Here is an 18969-nt window from a genome sequence, read left to right on the forward strand (position 1 = left end):
GAACAATCCAGCTCTCGCTCTGTTTATTGTTTCATCTGAGCCAGAGCAATTAATCACCCATCTGCACTCATTTGCACAGGCCTACACAACATCTTCCTTTAACCAAAGCTCTTGTTTCGCTGAAATATGAGTTTCACTTTCACTGCTTATGTTCATTGTTGTTGTCTACCTCTTTTTTCTTGCGAGAGTATGCAAGAGCAACGCGCTATTATGAATTGTTTTTCTCTTTATGAATTGCTCTGACGACCTGCGTGTGTCAGAAATACAAGTGTTTAACACAGCTCAAGTGTACACTTATAATGCACGCTCAGTCCAATCCAAACAGTTACGCAGGTTTTGATTTCAGAAGTCTTACAGCCTTTAATGGCTAAGTCAACATGAAGTCAACAGCAGAGTGTTACAGCTTACTTCTTATGTGTGTGTGATTGGCTGTGATTTAAAGGTATATACATGGATAAATCCAAGGTTGAGTGCTGGATAAAAACAAGACTGATGGCATAATTATGACCTTTTTGGCCAAGCAGGGCTGTTTGTGAAGTTTTAAAACCAGTTGGACGTTTTCTGAATTGCTAAAGGCTTTAAAGTCAGCTGCTTAAAGCATTTTGCAAGACACAACTTGAAAGATTAACATGCAACTTAATGCCTGCAGGCGTAAAGTGTATTGTTAGTCACGCTCTCCTCCCCCATCAGCTGGTCCACCAACTAACCAAGCAGCTGTCATTCATTTTGATGAGCGCTCTACCTGTGAAAGCGCAGATAGCCCCAGGCTGCTGAAGACTGGTTTGAAGAGGCACGGCCAAAAGGAAAACAAACATGTTTTTTACTGTTGTCTCATGCACATTTGGTTTTGCTGACACCTACATCCCTTCTGCCCTGCAGCAAGTTAAACATGATCCAATCAGTACTTTTTTTTAATATCAACCATGGATAATTTATGTTTGTGTCACGTGAAACGACAAATGAACCACCAAGTCTGCCCCGCTTTCTAGTGTTTTTTAGCTTATTGTTTTGGTTTTATATTACACAACTTCCCTGTCTGTAAGAAGGAGTATTTTAAGTAAAAAAAAAAATCTGTGACAAATCCCAGAAACATTTGGCAGACAGACAACTTGGCAACTACAGACTTTATATAAAACATGGATGCAGGTATCCTGTTGTTAAGTGATGACGTATGAACCCTGCTTCCGGGTCCAAACTACTCTGCGTTTAATAAGGCTGTTGTGTTTTTGACATGTTTTAATGCTTTATATCTTGTTCTATTTAATCTCAAAAAGCCCCTAAAAACAGTCAGTGATCATTGTCGGCCTCTCTCGGTTTTTATTACCGCTGTTCATTTTAAAGCTCAGTTTGTAAAACCTTAGGATGTAACTACAGCCCAGCCCATGCAGCAGTATATTAATGACTAACCTCATATTGTGGATGGATTATCTCAGTTGTTCTCCTGACTTAAGTTTGGTCCGTTTACAGCATCCTGCCATGCAGTTGTATTTGTCTCGAACCATCGCAAACCCTCACGTTAGCTTTTATTGAGTGAAAAAAGTTAGCGTTCATCCTCCAGCTTCATGTGTTTACATTATGCTAACCATAGCTGTGTAGCTAGCCACCACCAGCCCAACTTCAGCAATCCAACAAACATCACTGCTGTTTAGTTTTCTGTCTTTGTTTATGTTGGAGGTTAATTTTTCATAAATCCCTCAGTCAGAACATGGTATATTATGTTTAAGTGGAAACTAGCGAGCTAACTCCCTGCTAACTTTGAACTCCATTCAACTTCATAAATTCTGTTTTCATGGATGCCTGGATGTTAAACTTAATTTGACACGCAGGCATCCTGGTAGAGCAGCCACACTGATCATTTTATTAAAGATGAAAGAATTTAGACAGTTTGTGACTCTCAGTGATGCCGCGGTGTTCATTTGACTTTGGGACCTGAAGCAGAGTTTGGACCCCGAAACAGCTAATGATGTCAGACTTAAAGACCAGATAGGGACATCACCTGTTGGTTAGTGACATCCTTAAACTGAGAGTTTTCGTTGTTCATGTGGTATTTCAAAATCTGATGTAAGGAGTGTGAGGTAGATCGGACTGAGAATCTGGGGGACATGCTCATTGGCTAGCTATTATGTCAGTCACATGGTGAAGCATTTTTCCTGCTTTTTGTCTGTAAGACCTTAGACCACAAACTTATCAGGTATCCTGAGGTCATAGATAAGGGAACAGAAGCAGTGTTTTTCCATAGAGCCACACTAGACATATCTAGAAACCCCCTGCTTCTCCCCCTGCTGGACAACAGGAAGCTATGTCTTTACAGGAAGCTTTGTTATTTACAGTTAGCGCCACATATGGCTATTAAACAGAACAATATTTTTTCTCATTAATTGATTGAGACCAAAACAGAACTAAAGAAGATTTAACAAAACAAAATTGAATGCAGCACAGTTGAATAATTCATGTGTACTGAATGTGTGAAAGGATACTGTGTGTGTGTGTGTGTGTGTGTGTGTGTGTGTGTGTGTGTGTGTGTGCACGTGTCACACTTGCACACGCACACACGACGCGTGCACATGTGTGCACGTGTCACAACACAAGCCATTGCCACAGCTTCAGCTTCTGTTTTCAGTGCTTGGCACTGATTTTAAGGACTTTCTGGGCTCATTATTTCACAGGTTTGAAACAGTACTGTGCCATCACTTGGCAACTTTCACAAAACAAATTCACCAATGAAAGCCACAACTTGCATCAGGCAGAACAGCAGATTTAAAGAGAAAGAACGATGGAGAACATTTCTTGGCCTTAAAAACAGATTCTGGCCAGCATTGATATGAGAGGTTGGGGTTTCAATGCATTGTCAGAGAGCCAACCTAAATATGACAGAATGTCAGTAGCACTCTATTTTCATCTTTCCAACAACCACTGTGTACCTAACAGTAAATAAAAGTGATATACTGTTGCTGAACCTTTTATCAAAGCTTTAGTAAGCTCTTAAAAGTTCAGCTTAGGTCTCCATGAGTTCCTTTTCTGGAGATACAAGTTATGATTAGTATTTTTTGTAACTTACATGCTGCATGAAACTAATATGCTAACACTGACTGACAGTTTGCAAGTAAGAACTGTGCACCTCTTTTTCTTTGTCTCATGGGTTCCTCTGCCCCTATCGCTATTTGCATCCCAGTTCCAGCTCAGACACTCGTGAACTGTCAGTCAGCACTGGCTGACTTTCCTCCACTCACAGCAAACAAATGAACTCCACTCCTTTCTCTAATTGCTCTCTGCATGCTAATACTCTTCAATTCACATCAAGTCATGGTCTGTTTATAGCCGTGCTGTACAGCACATATTCCTCTGTCATCAGTCTTTCCACACACCCTCACTAATAACCTATAGAAGCTGTTACTGATATACCCCAGCCAGAGGCGACACCAAAAATGTATTTTTTACTGTCAGATCTGTGCTGAATAATGCCAGTTTATGCAGTTTAATAAGTGGTGTTTATGGTGCAGCGAGGCCAATAGAGAGGTCTACTCCTTCTAATATAATTCAAACAAAGAGGCTTTTATTGATTGTTGGACTAAGTGGACATTTGGGCACCATGTACTCGCATAAATGTACACGCAAAGGACGTGGTCATATAAAAATTCATACAGACGCAGACCCTGGAGCGAACCTTTAAGAAAATAAAGAAGTAGAGGAAGAGGGAAAGAATAGCATTTGCTTTAGAAAAACATTAACTCCACATTAAGAAATATGTAATTGCGTATTATACCAAATGTATTTGGGCTTGTGTATGTGAACAGAAAGCAAAGCTGCTGGGATGGGCGCTCCCAGCAGTCCAGTCACTCCAGGCCACAGCTGGTTGTGTTTAGACTGTTGGTCATATGTAGCACTGTGGTCTGTTCAGGAAAAAACTACAGACAAAGACTCAGGCAGGTAAATATACTTTAAACATATCCATTAACATGTCACGCAATTTAGTACAACTAAATTTTAAACTACATAGGACACTTTCTCAAGTCTGGGGCCCCCTAATGGTAGAAAGGAGTAACGCATAACTGTAACTACCTCAATGGAAATGTTTGACCACTCTACTTTATTTGCCCACTTTTCACAGCTATTTTTATCTGCTGCGCTCATAACTAATATAATTTTAGTGTTTTCCACCCTTTCACTTTTTCTATATCTAACATCCACACTCTACTTTGGTATGTAGAGTAACCAAAGCTTGAACCACTGAACTTCTGACGGTAAGTTCTGGCTTGGTGCTGCTCCTCAAATACCACTATCTTCCCACCAAATTCACCCTAAGAATCCCAAGAGCTACATCTCAGACACCGCAGGCCTCAGTTAGCATGTTAAAGGTCATGACAGTACAGTTAGAAAAAGACAGGTGAAAGGTTCTTCTCTGTAAAAACAACATGAGGGCACGCCTTAGGTTTGCAAAGTTGCATCTGATCAGATATTGAGCACGGTGGTGGAGGGCTTATTTGGGATTATTCTGCAAACACAGGACTTGGTACCTTGCAGCATCAAACATTTCTAGAATTAAATGTTAAGGTTTAGGTCCAACAAAAAGATTCACCCACATTGGTTCATGAAACAAGACAATGATCCCCAACACAGAAAACATACAAATCTATGAAATGATTTGAGAGCTGTGAGACCAAATGCTGTGAGAGCTGAGCCTAAATGCCTACAAGCCAAAGAACTGAACCTTCAATGAACTGAAGCAAGAGAGACTGAAAAACTCAAACAGAAAGTGATAACTTCAAGTTATTGCTGCTAAAGGTAGTTCAAGCTGCTAATTATGGGACAGCTGGGGTGGAGCAGGGAAATGTTGCCTGTATGAATATAGACAATGTGCTACATAATACAACATTGGCTGTATTTAGTTGGCAGATTTTGCTAAGTTTGGGTTTTGGTCTGTGAGAAAAGCTTGTTTAGAAACTTTTTGTGTTTGACACCAGTCACTCTATGAATTTGTGCCAGATCCAGACATCTGTAAGGGTTTTGGCTAGCTAGCCTAATTCAGGCATTTGGAGAAGCAGAACTCAATGACTGTCTTATAAAGCTGTGCAGTCCTCAAACATTTATGCATACAGCTATAAAGGCAGACGTATTTATTGTTGTCAGTCATCACGTTTTTCTTCCAGAGTATGAGCCCGTAAGACTTTTAGCATAGACAGATGAGCTAGCAGTCAGGAGGGGATTCCTGCAGACAGTAACTGGGCAGAGAAGCAGACAGGAAGGTCAGCTTCATGACGAATAGAAACGTATTCTCTCCAAACAAACCAGTACAGAATGTTCTTGGCATATCGCCAGTGGCTGAATGAAGACACGGGCTCTCTCTCTCTCTCTTTCTGAATCTGGCTCTCTGTGCACCTCTCTCGCCCCTCATTCCCCTCCTCCCTCGAAGCAGAGAGATGAATGGTTGACAGAGGAATGGCGGAAACATCCAGCAGCCAGATTCCTTAGCTAGTGTAATGCCATTCACACTGGTGTGAGTGTGTCACCGTGGCAGGGATGTGTTTGACTCTGTACATGCATGCTGTCCTGTATGCTAATGTCTATCTGTGTGTGTGAGCGTGTGATTGTCTGCGTAAATGCAGGCTCTTTCATCTCTGCTATAAACATCTGCATGTTCACTCCCGATAACCTCTGTTCTACAGCAGTGTTTCACCGTGGGGCAGTGCCAGGCTGGAGGTATACTTGCACACACATACACACACACAAACACACACGCACGCACACAGATACCTGCCCCTACACATACTAAAATACGTAGTAATTTACTCACACACTCTGCAATTGTGTCTGCCAACTCTTATATAAACCACAGAGGTTGTATCAGAGGGGACTGGGCTGTGAAGCTGTGCTCTCTGCTGGAGCACAGCTGGAAGGGAAACACACACACACACACATTGGAGCCCCAGATAAAATTTGCAGCTTTGATTTTCTTCATTCATCACAACCGCTGAGCTGCAGCACTGCTCAACTCTGGATGGATCTTCTTTGCAGGGACCATTATCATTAGTGGGTGCACTTGAGAGACAAATATGAGTGCAAAGAAAGAAAAATAAGTATGTGAATTCATGTGCGTTCTTGCTTTTGTGCATGTGTGTGTTCCCTTTTTGTGTCTGTATCCACGGGGACTCTGACGTGGATGCAGAGGGGGCAGTGTGTAGCTAACTTGTACAACTCTTACCTCAAGCTAAACTCATCTACCTCTCATCTCTGTTTCACCCAGTCTCTCTTGTCCACACCTTCCTCTTCCTCGCAGATGTTTTGCAGTTTATTTGCACAAGTCTACGACTAATCAGCCTGCTGTTTGGTCTCTTGATTGGCTTGTTCACTGCTATTAATAAGTGTATCGCCAGCTCATACGGAGTCATACTTTTGCAGTTTGAACACATGGTGTTTGTGCATGTTCTGAAACACACACACACACTGATTGATGACCCAGTTAATGTGGCTGTGTGAAACAGAGGAGACCCAGGCAGTCATTGCCTCGTGACATCCATCCATCAACACCGCTCACTGAGGGACTATTCTTGCTGCTAAGTTAAACATACACTCTACTGTTAATGCATACGTGTCTTTGTGTGTGTGTGTGTGTGTGTGTGTGTGTGTCTGAGGCATGCACTGAAACCTGCCTTGCTCAGGGAGATGAATGACTTTTGGAAAGTGCCATATAGTCTTGTGAGGCTGTATTGCAAATCAGGAGATATGAACCAAAAACCCAGTTTCCTCACGCACACAGGAGCAGGTGGTCTAATTGGGTTTTTGAAGGGGTAAAATAGGATTTCTGTCCCATCTGTGAAAAAATACACAATATATGATCAGTAATTAATAAATAAATGCTTTAGACTCCCTCTGACAGGGAACAAGGCCATGTTAGCACTGTTTCAGATCCACACTAGACAAATGATCAAGTGTTTAATGTATTTCTAGAGTAATTGTTCACTGGAAACATTTCTCCTCACCACTGTAAAAATGCAGAGGACAAACTTCACAGTGCTTAAAGTACTAGACTTTATAAAAACAGGGTTGTAGTTAAATGTGACGTCTTGGATTGGAGCCAAGCTTTCTTGAGGTGAGACACTAGATAAAACGGGCACTGGGTGTAGGCTCTCACATTACAGAAACACACACCTCTACCCCACACTGAACACCAACCATCCACACATGGCCTAATGTTAGCTACTATAACAACACTGTGCTAACATGTCAGGTTTCAATCAAGTACAAACTTAGCAACCCGTAAGGGTGTTGCTAATGTTACTCCTCAACCACAAACACATTATTCTTTAAAACAGATATGCTGTTATGCACATTCCAAGCTCTGTATTTTCATGCTTGGACTCTCTTTAAGTAGTTAGGTATGATTCAGAGTTCACAGTGTTTATTGTGGGCCTTACTGGAGTCTCTCAGTTCAGTTTTAGCTTCCCACACCTTGGAACCCAACGTTCGTCTCATTGTCTTTCCTCTTGTAAACAGAAGGTTTGGGGTGAGACTTCTGTGGATGAGCTGACCATATTAGGCAAATCTGTTCTGACATCATAAAAAATTGCCTGAAACTGACCTTTTAGATCTGAAATTTAAGCTTTTGGCTTACAGGGGTTTCTTTGCAGATACTTTGACCACATTGTTTAATTTGAGCATCTACGATTGCAACAGCACAGACAGAAAAGATGATTAAGGAAACATCAGAGAGAAACAGAAACAGAGCAATTTCCTCTCAGCCTTGTGGTTTCTATGATATTTAAAGCTGTGTGGGAGACAGAGCCTTCAGCTATCAGGCCACTCTGCTGTGGAACCACCTTCCAGTTTGGATTCAGAGACAGATCTCATAGTTAGCGCTGGATCAGGTGATCCCTTACTCATGTGGTAATAGGTCTAGGCTGCTGGGGCTTCCCATGGTGGACTGAATGTGTTTATACACCACTCTGCATTTCATCATTAGTTATTATTAATCTTTGACTCTTCCCCACATTGTGTCTTTTGTCACTCTTCCTGCCCTCACACCCAAACGGTCACAGCAGATGGCTGCCGCTCCCTGAGCCTGGTTCTGCCTGAAGTTTCTATTTATAAAAAGGGAGTTTTTCCTTCCCACTGTCACCAACTGCTTGTTCATAGGGGGCGGTCTGATTGTTGGCGTTTTCTCTGTAATATTGTAGGGTTAACCTTACAATATAAAGCTCCTTGAGGCAACTGCTGCGGTGTTATATAAAAAAACTGAATTAATTTTAACTAAATTGACCTCCAGAACCTGCATTAAATGGCTGCAATATAATGACTTGTGGCAACATAAAGTCGCAGGTACTTCTGCACTGTTGCCTCTCTGGTGAAATTGTATTCAGCAAACATTATAAATATGTAATTTACCATTAATATATAACTATAAGAGTTTAGCCAGGAGAAAAGAGTTCAGTCACTAAGAAATATTTTAATATATATATTTAGCACTGGCGTTTATCCTACCCTTTCTCTTAAAATGTGCAATATGTGTCATTTAATTAAAAAATTAAAGGAGCCGTACTATTCTGAGGACCCACTAGGCCTCTTCTAAGAGCTACACTGACAACTGTTATTTAAGCAGGATTAGAAGTCATAGCAAAAATGGTAAACTACCTAATGAAAAAAAGCTCCTGTTTATTGCACAACCTCGGAAAACTAACAACTGTGATTATTTTCTCCTGGAGTTTAGATACTCAAGTAAAAGATATAAGCAATGTAAATCAAACTGGACAGTTGAGAAAATGTGCTGCCCCTGCACCACATCATATTTATTAGTGTTAGCCTGACGGTGTATGAGCGCTTCGTGTGAATTCCTTCATGTGAATGTTTTGACTCTGCAGAGTCAAAACTGCAGCTGTCAGATGAATCTGGTTGGGGAGCGGAAAAAAAGTATCCAGTCGCACTAAATGGAATTACTCAAGGCGGTGTGGTGAGATAACTCCACCTGTTTCCAATGCTCCAGAAAATTCGCTCTCAGTGTTTGAACATCTTGAAAATGAAGTGCCTGGGATTGTGCTCGGATAAACAGTGCAGGGGAGCTGTTAAACAGAAACTGAACAGATTCCAGCGTCTCCTTTCGCTTTGTCAAACTTATTAACTGACTTGACAGCATAAACAGGCACTGACACAGGAGACAATTACAAGTTGGCAAAAACAGAAGGAGAACAATGAGCGAAAGAAATCAGTCTGAATGGGAATCTGTGTGCTTGGGGGTGTCTGGGTCATCGCTTCGGCTGGACGTGAGGGATTTATCAAACGGCTCACATCATCTTTCCATCTTTCCATCGCCATCCACACATACTGTATGTTCCGACTCCCAGAGCACTTGTTGTTCTTCTAATTCAGCTGACTGAGCACATGAGGTCTGGGAAAACTCCCCGAGCCAAGGACAAGAGGACTTTGAGAGTCATTATCACCTCCACATCTGCTAGTTTCGCTCAAGTTGAGACTCCCCCAGAGCTAATACCTGTTAGCATGAAGACAAAGAGAGAGCAAACTGCAGGACAGACTATGCCCCACCTGATACCAACACTAGGGGGCAGTCTAATACAAAACATGGGGAGAGCATGCAGCGGTTGTGATTCACTCCCAGTCAAGCTGACAGTTGCATGTATGGTCCTGGAACACACATAGACCTGTTGCTTTTTGAAATCTGTGCCAAACAACCCTCTTTTTGTTCATACAGATGATCATCGGTTTGTAATTGCCATAGCTTGAAACACACGACCATGTTTTAATTGTATTTCTTGTCTACGATGGCTCTGTTAAGAGCTCATTAAGCTGTTGGAACAAGTCCTGCAGAGGAGCGCTCACCCAGACAGACAAAAAAAAAGAAAGAAGGGGAGAATGGATGGCTTTATTCTGTCCTTGGCCTCCGCTATTCTCCGTTCAATATTCCACACTCGGCTTCCCCACAGTTACATAAACAGCATCTGAGATACAGCCAGCCACATCCTCCACATTAGATTCCATTGAATCTGCACATAATGGCTGTGGTGTGGCTGCACTGCTGCAGGGTGGAGGGTCTCTCTTTCTGTCCTTCTCCTCTCCTCGCTCTTTCTCTAGGTTGGTGGGACCCAGCGGCGGTGCTGCACTAAAGCGTCTGTTTAACAGGGAAGCCAGCTCTCCTTCATGTGGCTTGAGTGGAATGAGAGCCGCTGCCGCAGCAGAAGGAGCTGCTTCAGCGAGCTGTAATATGAGTCAGAAAACAACACCAGGCACCTCCAGCCATGCTCTCTCACTGTGTGTGTGTGTGTGTGCTTGCACCAACCGGTATTCTGTGTACTGTACCTGTCAGCGCTAACTCAACTGTGTGTGGGTGTGCAGTGTAAACTCCATGCAGGTGAGCCTGTGTTGGTCTTGCGGTATGTGTGTATAGCCATGCATTTGTGTGTGCTTGAGATAAGATGTATGCCGGTGATCAACGATTCCCTGGCAGGAAATGTGTCACACACACACATATGTGTGTGTCTGAGTGTATTTGCATTGGAGAGTGGGGATGTTTAGGCAGGACCCAGCACTGTGGGACAGACCTTCAAAGGGTAGTCTGAAGGTTAAGAATAAGATTAGGGTTAGTGTTGGGGTTAGATATTTAGTGATGATGGTTAAGGTTGGGGAATGTGTAGTGCAAATAAGTGTCAGATGAGTAGAAATATATAGGCATGGAGCCTAATGGACATGACTGTGACAGCTGATAAGAGTACGTGTTGGGTAAACGTGTGCTTTATGGATTGCTAGAACATTTTGTTCTTTGAGTACACTCAGTGCTGTGGGAGTGACTCAAATGCAGGATTACATTTCTCAGTATTACATCATAACTCATTTAAAGGACATTAAGCTCATAACGTTGCTGAATATCTTCAAGATATTTAATGTTAAGAATGTTATGTTATCTGCTGCTGCATTCTAGTCATTGTGGCTCACACTTGTTGAAGTACTTGCCAGGTACCCAGCTGTGATTCAGTTTAATTTATGGTTAGCCACATACAGAGTGTGTAGGTGCTGTTGTTTTCCCATGGTGTGTACAAATTTGTGCTTGTGCTATAGTCAAGTCACAAACGTAAGTAATTATAGACCTGAAGACTTTAAAAAGCAAACAAACAAACAAACAAACAAACAAAAAACAGAAGAAGAATCAGAAAACAGGTAGACTTTAAGCTATGGTTTATCCACACCCATGGATGACACATATGACTGCAGGAAACAGCCAAGTCACAAGCTTCTCACCTCGTAGGCACGACTGCATGTGTTGAAAATGCTTATTGTGAAAATGAATCTGTGCTGATTGTAATGTTTCTGCAGTTATCATTCCCAAACATACTGCAGAAGTCAGTGACATTCCCAACAAGATGTTGAAACTCCTCTCACTGTAACTCACTGCACGTGGATGTTTGTACAGGACAACACGGCTTTATATTTAAACACACTGGATAACTGTTTTAGAAAATGAAAAATGGCCATAAAGGAGACAAATTGGAAAACACAAAATTCAAATTTCCAAAAATTCAAATGTCCTTAATGTATTTTTTGCCTGTGGATGTGGAGGTAGCTTATTCCAGTGGTTCCAAAGGAGTTCCAAAAGTTGGACACCCCTGCCTTAGATAGATAGATGGATAGACTGTTTGATGAGTTGCACCTTTTTAGACCATAAATACATTAAATGAATTCATGAATTCAAAATCGTAATTTTTTCTTTGGTGAAACTGATACCTGATAGAGACTGAAGACGTCACTTGGATGAGTTACAAAATGTTTCTCCCACTGAAAACGTTACATCCAGATGAACAGAATCAACTTTTTGGGAAACCTGACTTCTGGGAATGTCAGTCGGTCCCAACTAATCATTATATATTTTGTCATAAGCAGTATATTATAAGATTATCATACCCTATGTGTATTACCTAAAAACTTGGTACTTGGTTAATTCAAAGTGTAGCTGATTTTCTCCCTTTAAAAACATTAATGAAACATATTACAGTAGATCATCAAAAAAACAAAAAGAATATCTTCATAACTCAATAGGAATGTGAGGAAAGTGGTCCTGTGACCAATAATTGCTAAGTGGGTTAGTTGGTAAACTTTTATTGTGTCTATATTGCACAGTGTTGCAACATGAATTCTTGTTGGGGCTGATGTGACTGATCCCAATGACAGATTTTAAGCTCAGAGGTGGAGAAGTCGAGCCACAAGTTTTCTTTCAATTAAAAAGCAAAACAATAAAAAAAAAAAAACACCAAAATGAAAGTCAGTAGAAGCAGGACAGGATGTGTGTGTGTGAAGGAGATGGAGACAGGTGTAATGGTAAACATGGAAGTAATAAGTGATTGTAATAAGTTTAAATACCTGGGATCATCCATCCAAAGCAACAGATGCAAGAGTGGTGAATAAGACAGTGAATGCAGGGTGGAGTGGATGGAGAGGAGTGTCCCTGCTGTGATCCGGAGATGGTGGCACTGACAAAAAGGTAGGAGGCCGAGCTGAAGATGTTAACATTTTTATTGGGAGTGACCAGGATGGACAAAATTAGAAATGAATACATCACAGGGGCAACTCTGAGCGCTTTGAAGGCAAAGTTAGAGAGGAAAGGCTGAGAAGGTTCAGACATGAGCACAGGAGGGATGGAGGGATGGAGATGCCAGACGGGAGGAAAAGTGGAAGACAACAGAGAAGATTCATGGATGTAGGGAAGGAGGAGATGCAGAGGGTTGTTGTGAAAGAAGTGGATGCTGGACATAGAATGAATCCACACAGATGCTCCACTGTGGAAGGTCCTATAGGGAGCAGCCAAAAGATACAACAGCAGATACCAAAGACACCAAAGCATCTCTGCTCTGTCAGAAGTACAGCCTTCATTGTCCCACAGCAGTGACGACACCAGCAAAGCGCACTTAACTGCATTCTCACAGACTGCTTTGGATGTTTCTCCCAGGTCATCACATATTGACATACAAAGTGTCAATATGTGATGACCTAGTAGTGAGACTGAGTTGAAGTGGCAGATTAACTACAACAAAACTACACACAGGCACCTGCATGATACCTTATCATTGTCTACATGGGTATGCCAACAGTTCCTCTGTGTTCTGTATAAACATGATATCCCAGGTTTAAAAAAAGCCCTGTAACCAGAATGCCCATGTACATGAGAGCACCCTGTTATTCTCAGGGACTAATAGGATTGCTACTGGCTCCAGGCTTGCATTACACCTTCTAACCTCTGTACCCCTCCTTGCTGCCTTGTTTTGAAATTGTAGCCTCGGTTATCTAGTGGTAAAATGAGCTTTTAAAGACCTATGAGAATCATTAATTTAACTAGTCATAGCAGAAGGGGATTGGCTAAATGCAATGGGGGCAAACTCTTAATAAGGCGCCCTGGTTCCAGGGCTGGAGGAATTAGGAGAGCATTTAAGTCCAGTGGCTTCTTTGTCTTCAGTGAGGTGCGCACTTTGGAAAATCCCACCATTCCCTTGCTGCTGTATCTCTTTCAGATTAAAGAAATTCCTGCAGTTCTCCTCACCTTCACGTTTTCCTGTCAAGTTGTTGTCAGAACGAGGACCTGGTCAAGACCATTTCAGTACAGAAGCATTAGTAAGGGCTGTCACACTCACATGTTCCCAGGCAGAAGCTATCAGCAGCTGGTGTGAAGGAATCCAACTCCAGTGGCAGTGACCCCCAAGATTTACTCTCCCTCTTTCTCCTCCTCCCTCTCCTCCTCATGCGCCTCTTCTTCTTCTTCTTTCCTTTCTTTACCCTCTTCATCATATCACCCTTACGCTGCCTCCCCCAGAGAGACAGCTGCAGAACACATTACATTATTGTGTGTGTGTGTTTTGGGGGGTTTGCAAGAAAAGTTTTTTAAAAACTCGCGAGGACACAAAGAATTAATGGAAAGAGTGTGAGAGGCAAGGAGAAACAGCATTCGACACAGTGGCAGGATAAGGCACCTTGAACTTTTGCTGACACATACGAACGTGTTGCTGCAGTCTGCTCTCAAAAACATTTGGATCTGGTTTGAAAACAACCCCTATATAGCCTCTTCAACATATGTCCGCCAGATTTACATCACTTGGGTAATGTGTAATTGTGTGTGTGTCTGTGGGGATGGGGGAGAATAAAGAGGATGGAGGCTCCTTTTGTGCTCGTTCAAAAGGACAGTCCTTCCTATGCATATGAACATTCGACCGATCCTTCCCTTCCTGTGCATTGAGCAGTACGGGTGGTGGGCTGATTCAAGCCCAGTGCTAGTCTTTATGGTTATTTCACCGCAAATCTGAAGGGTCATTTCACCCACAAATTTAAATCATGCATTTCTTGGACGAGCATAAATCTTTTCATGTTCACTTGTCATTGTGTTTGAAACGTTGAAGTCGGCTGTATTAGTTCTACCCCGTCAGAATCAAAGCTCTCTCCTCAAATCATCTATATTATTGTGGTCAGGAAAGGTGGACAACTCGGTTTTAATTCATGACAAAAACCCCTGAGAAAAAGTTTGTTGGTTAATGTTTTCATGATCTCACATGTTCTTACAGTCGAGCAGATTTTGGCGCTGCAATGACTTTGCCCCCTCTGAAGGGGCTTCCATCAGTCCTGATGCATTTAGTCAGGTGATAATCTCTGCTTGTTCCCAGAAATGCAAATTTCTGACCACAACCCCGTGTTGCTTGCAGTAAAACTATCATTGTGTCATTTGCGTCATTATATAAGTGTTTCCATGTCATGAAGCAACTAATGAACAACCCAGAGTTTTTTTTTATTATTATGTAGTGTGGGATGAAGGTTTTTGGGGAAAGATTCTTCTTTCTGAATGGCTAAATATACTGTCCGTCTTTGAACAATAAAATGTAATATTTTTCATCTTTGTGAGGTATACTGGAAAGTTCAATAAAATCACAAAGACTAGGTGCAGCTGAAAGCAAGAAAAAGAAGAGTTTGAAACCTGATTCAACCCCTTCGGATTCTAATTAGGTGCTGAAAAGCTATAAATTCATCCACCTCTTCTGGATGCACATATATACCAACCAGGCATAACATTATAACTAACTGCCTGATCATGTTGTTTCCCTTTGTATTCAAAAAAAGCAGTGACCCATCAAGACTCCACTAGACCCCTGAAGGTGTTCTGTGGTATCTGGCACCAAGATATTAGTAACAGATCATTTAAGTCCTGTAAGTTGTGAGTTGAGCCACCATGGATTGGACTTCTTTGTCCCACAGATGTTCAATTGGATTGAGATTTGGGAAATATGGAGCTCAAGTCAACACCTCAAACTCCAGCGCTAGCTCAACTGTGGCTGAGGAATACTGTTTCCATCAAAGGGTGTATATGGTCTGCAGGAATGCTTAGGTGGCTGGTACGTGGCAATGTTGAGTAGCAGAAAACTGGCCAAAAGCATCATTACTGTTCTTCCTTGGAACACTTGATAGATGCTGACCACTGCAGACAGGGAACACCTCAGAAGAACTGTAGTTTTGAAACCATTTTTTCTGCTCGTAGCATATCAGTTTGAAGGAAAAAAATGTTTACATGCTCCCTAATATATCCCACCTACCAACAGGTGCCATGATGAAGACATAATCAGTGTTATTCACTTCACCTGTCAGTGGTCATAATGTTGTAGCTGATCGGTGTATGCATTACACAAGAGTCATACCAGACGTGTGTCAGCGGGTTTTGTCCACACACAGCTTCAGCTGTGACGATGATATTCCTGATCCCGACTTCCTGACTCTTTGGTTCAGTAGAAAATAGACCAGCGCATCATCTGGGGCGATCGTGGCTCAAGAGTTGGCAGTTCGTCTTGTAATCGGAAGGTTGCCGGTTAAAGACCCGGCTCGGACAGTTTTGGTCGTTGTGTCCTTGGGCAAGACACTTCACCTGCCGCCTACTGGTGATAGTCAGAGGGGCTGATGGCGCGATATGGCAGCCTCGCTTCTGTCAGTCTGCCCCAGGGCAGCTGTGGCTACAACTGTAGCTGCCTCCACCAGTGTGTGAGAGTGAATGAATAGTGGAATTGTAAAGCGCTATATAACTACAATCCATTATTATAGAAATGCTCTCTGGTGCGTCTTGTGGAATCATTAGCTTTTTTCTTGACTTAGCCTGATCACCTCCACTATATGATGTAACTGGCACAGTGTATCCAGGAGTGTAGCTTAGTTGGCATTTGTTGGAAATGTCTTTTTCTTTTTTTTAACAATAACATTCTCCTCCATTTTAATGCGACACAGACAACACACTCCTATCCCACTGTCCCCAGTACTGATCTTCTGTCAGATCCCAGCAGTGTTGCAGACATCTGTCCAACAGTGAGTGCTGAAGGGTCAGTGATGGAGTAAAGCACAAATTTGCAAACTAGATCTTACTAAAAATGACAAAAAGAAATTATCATGATTGGGTTAAAACAGGGGTTTCCAACTCCAGGCCTCGAGGGCCGGTGTCCTGCAGGTTTTTGATGTGTCCGTGATCCAACACAGCTGATTTAAATGGCTAAATTACCTCCTCAACATGTCTTGAAGTTCTCCAGAGGTCTTTGATTTGATTTGTGTGTTGACTCAGGGTGATATCTAAAACCTGCAGGACACCGGCCCTTGAGCCCTGGAGTTGGACGCCCCTGGGTTAAAACATTCCCTCTCAAACCCTGAATCCTCAGAAAGGATGTGAAACCAGTGGCTCATACAAACACTATGGGTCACACATTATGAAACACCACTGGTTTTGACGAATCGACAGCATCTATCACTCTGGGCCATTTCGCAATAAGCAGCTCAAGCTGTTTAAAAAAAACACAAGAGTACCGAGTACCGAGTGTGCTCTGTTGATGCATTCATGCAAGTCATGGCATGGGTTTGTATTGAGTTTATGGGCAATTGTTAGCTGATTGTTCTTATTACATAAGTGCTTGTATTCTTTTAGTATTTTTGGCAGCTAGCTTCAGGTCCATTGCCACCGACCTCTGCAACTTGAATATAGGGCAAATGCTGATTTGCACGTACCACAGAAAAACAAAGACTCATACACAATATATGTGGCTAGCCAGAAATCAAAGCATCATAAATGGCATCTACATTGTGTATGATGAGTTACTTATGAAGCCAAATAAGAAGAAGAGTTTATGTGATGACCAGAACTAGGAAAACATATCGTCTAGTCATGAAAATGAACCCTTGCACATGTTTGTATGTGTGAGTTTCTGTGAATGAGTGTCCCTCTGTGTGCATTTGATTGGCAGGGTCCACAGTACGGTATGTCCATATGTGCTCATGTCAATGAGCCTGCAGTAAGCCGCGGTATTGTCTCAGTGTATTAGCAGAGTGTTAATCATTGTGTGAGTCAGTGTGCAGTTTGTGGCAGGACTGTGGATGTGGCTCCTTCATTAAAATGTTAACCAGGCCACATGGACAATGGATGCACTGTTCGGCCTGCTGTCCTCTTCGTGCTGGACTGTGTTTCTCTTTCTCCCTTCCCTTCTCACTCTGTGTGTGTGTCTCTCTCTCTATGCCCCCTCTTCTTCCTCTTTATCTTGTGAAACATTGGCCTTGACTGTCGTTGAAACCACAAGCCCACAACCCTGCTCTTTTTTTTTTGTCTTACCCTCCATCTCTCACTTTTTTCTTACACTCCTTTGTGTCAGTTTCTTTTCTTCTGCGCTGTGGTTAGGGTGTCAGGGCTCTTTAGTTTCAAACTGAATACATTTCAACTCTGTATGAACCACACAAGTCATAAATCTGGTTATGCTAAGGCTGATGTTACTGAATTACCTTTACATGTGTATGTAACAAACGTGGGTGCTCGTACGTCTTTGCGCACACATGAAAATATCTCGGTAACAGGATACAGCAGAGGAGATTTTCACGTGTGTGCATGTGTGCTGGGGTCACGGTGACATTAGCAAAAAAATTAAAAATGAGCAAGTCAGTGGTGAGTTTGGACTTTGTTTAAAGGACTATAAATAAGTGTGAGTGTTTGAGTCTGCAGCATTAAATGCCATTTAACTGTTCAGTGCTATTCCACCATGAGTGTTTCCCCGTGCTCTGTAGCTGGTTCACCTGTCCCCAGGGATCAGCACATGAGCTGGGGCAGAGGCGAGGGGTAAGGGGGAACAGTCTAGAGGAAAGGTGCTGTGAGGAGGGGTGACGGAGGGGATGTGGTACCCCCTATAGAGAACAGTGCTCTGCATGTAAGGCTGTAACAAGGATCAAAGTGCCCCTGACACCCATGGATCCCATGGGCCGTGTAGCCCTGTACCCAACCCCAAGCCCCCTACCATCATCCCCACACATCCAAGCATCAAAGGAACTATCGATCGTAACTGAGTAACAGGTGGGGAGATTTGTGTGTGTGCATGGGAATGCGTGCGTGTGTGTGTGTGTTTTCAGTCACCCATCTTTCAGCACTGCAGCTGGGCAGCTATCTCCTGGCAAAGAGGAGACACTTCCTCTTTGCTAACCACTGTTTCCTCTGAGAGAAAAACCCTCTTTGGTGCCATTTCACCTCTGGCACTCACTCACACAAATTCAACTACACAATTAGATCTACACACAGCTATACATAACCTAAAATGGCAATGACATATTATGCTATCACACGTCTTGGTGTGATGACACATGAATGAACGTTTTCTTTTGACCTGTGAACTGAAACAGTCATGCCATCAGCAGATCATGTGGGAAGACATTTTCAACTCCCTGACCACAGGAAGCTGAAAGGAATGAAAGAGGAAATGAAATCATTACTTAGTGTCTTTCTTCCAGTGTGGCAATAGAGGAAAAAGCACATGATGGGGGAGTGGTAAAAAACAGGAAGAGGCAAAATTGTAACTAAGACCTTTGCTGCAATTTGAGCATGTCTGCCAGAAATGTTTCTTCTTCTTCTCTCTCTCTCTCTCTCTGTCATACACACACACACAAACACAGACACACACACAAACACAGACAAAATATTCAGTCACCTACATTTCC

The sequence above is a fragment of the Simochromis diagramma genome, unplaced genomic scaffold, assembly GCF_900408965.1.
Source record: "Simochromis diagramma unplaced genomic scaffold, fSimDia1.1 OVJJ01000486.1, whole genome shotgun sequence".
Lineage (NCBI taxonomy): Eukaryota > Metazoa > Chordata > Actinopteri > Cichliformes > Cichlidae > Simochromis > Simochromis diagramma.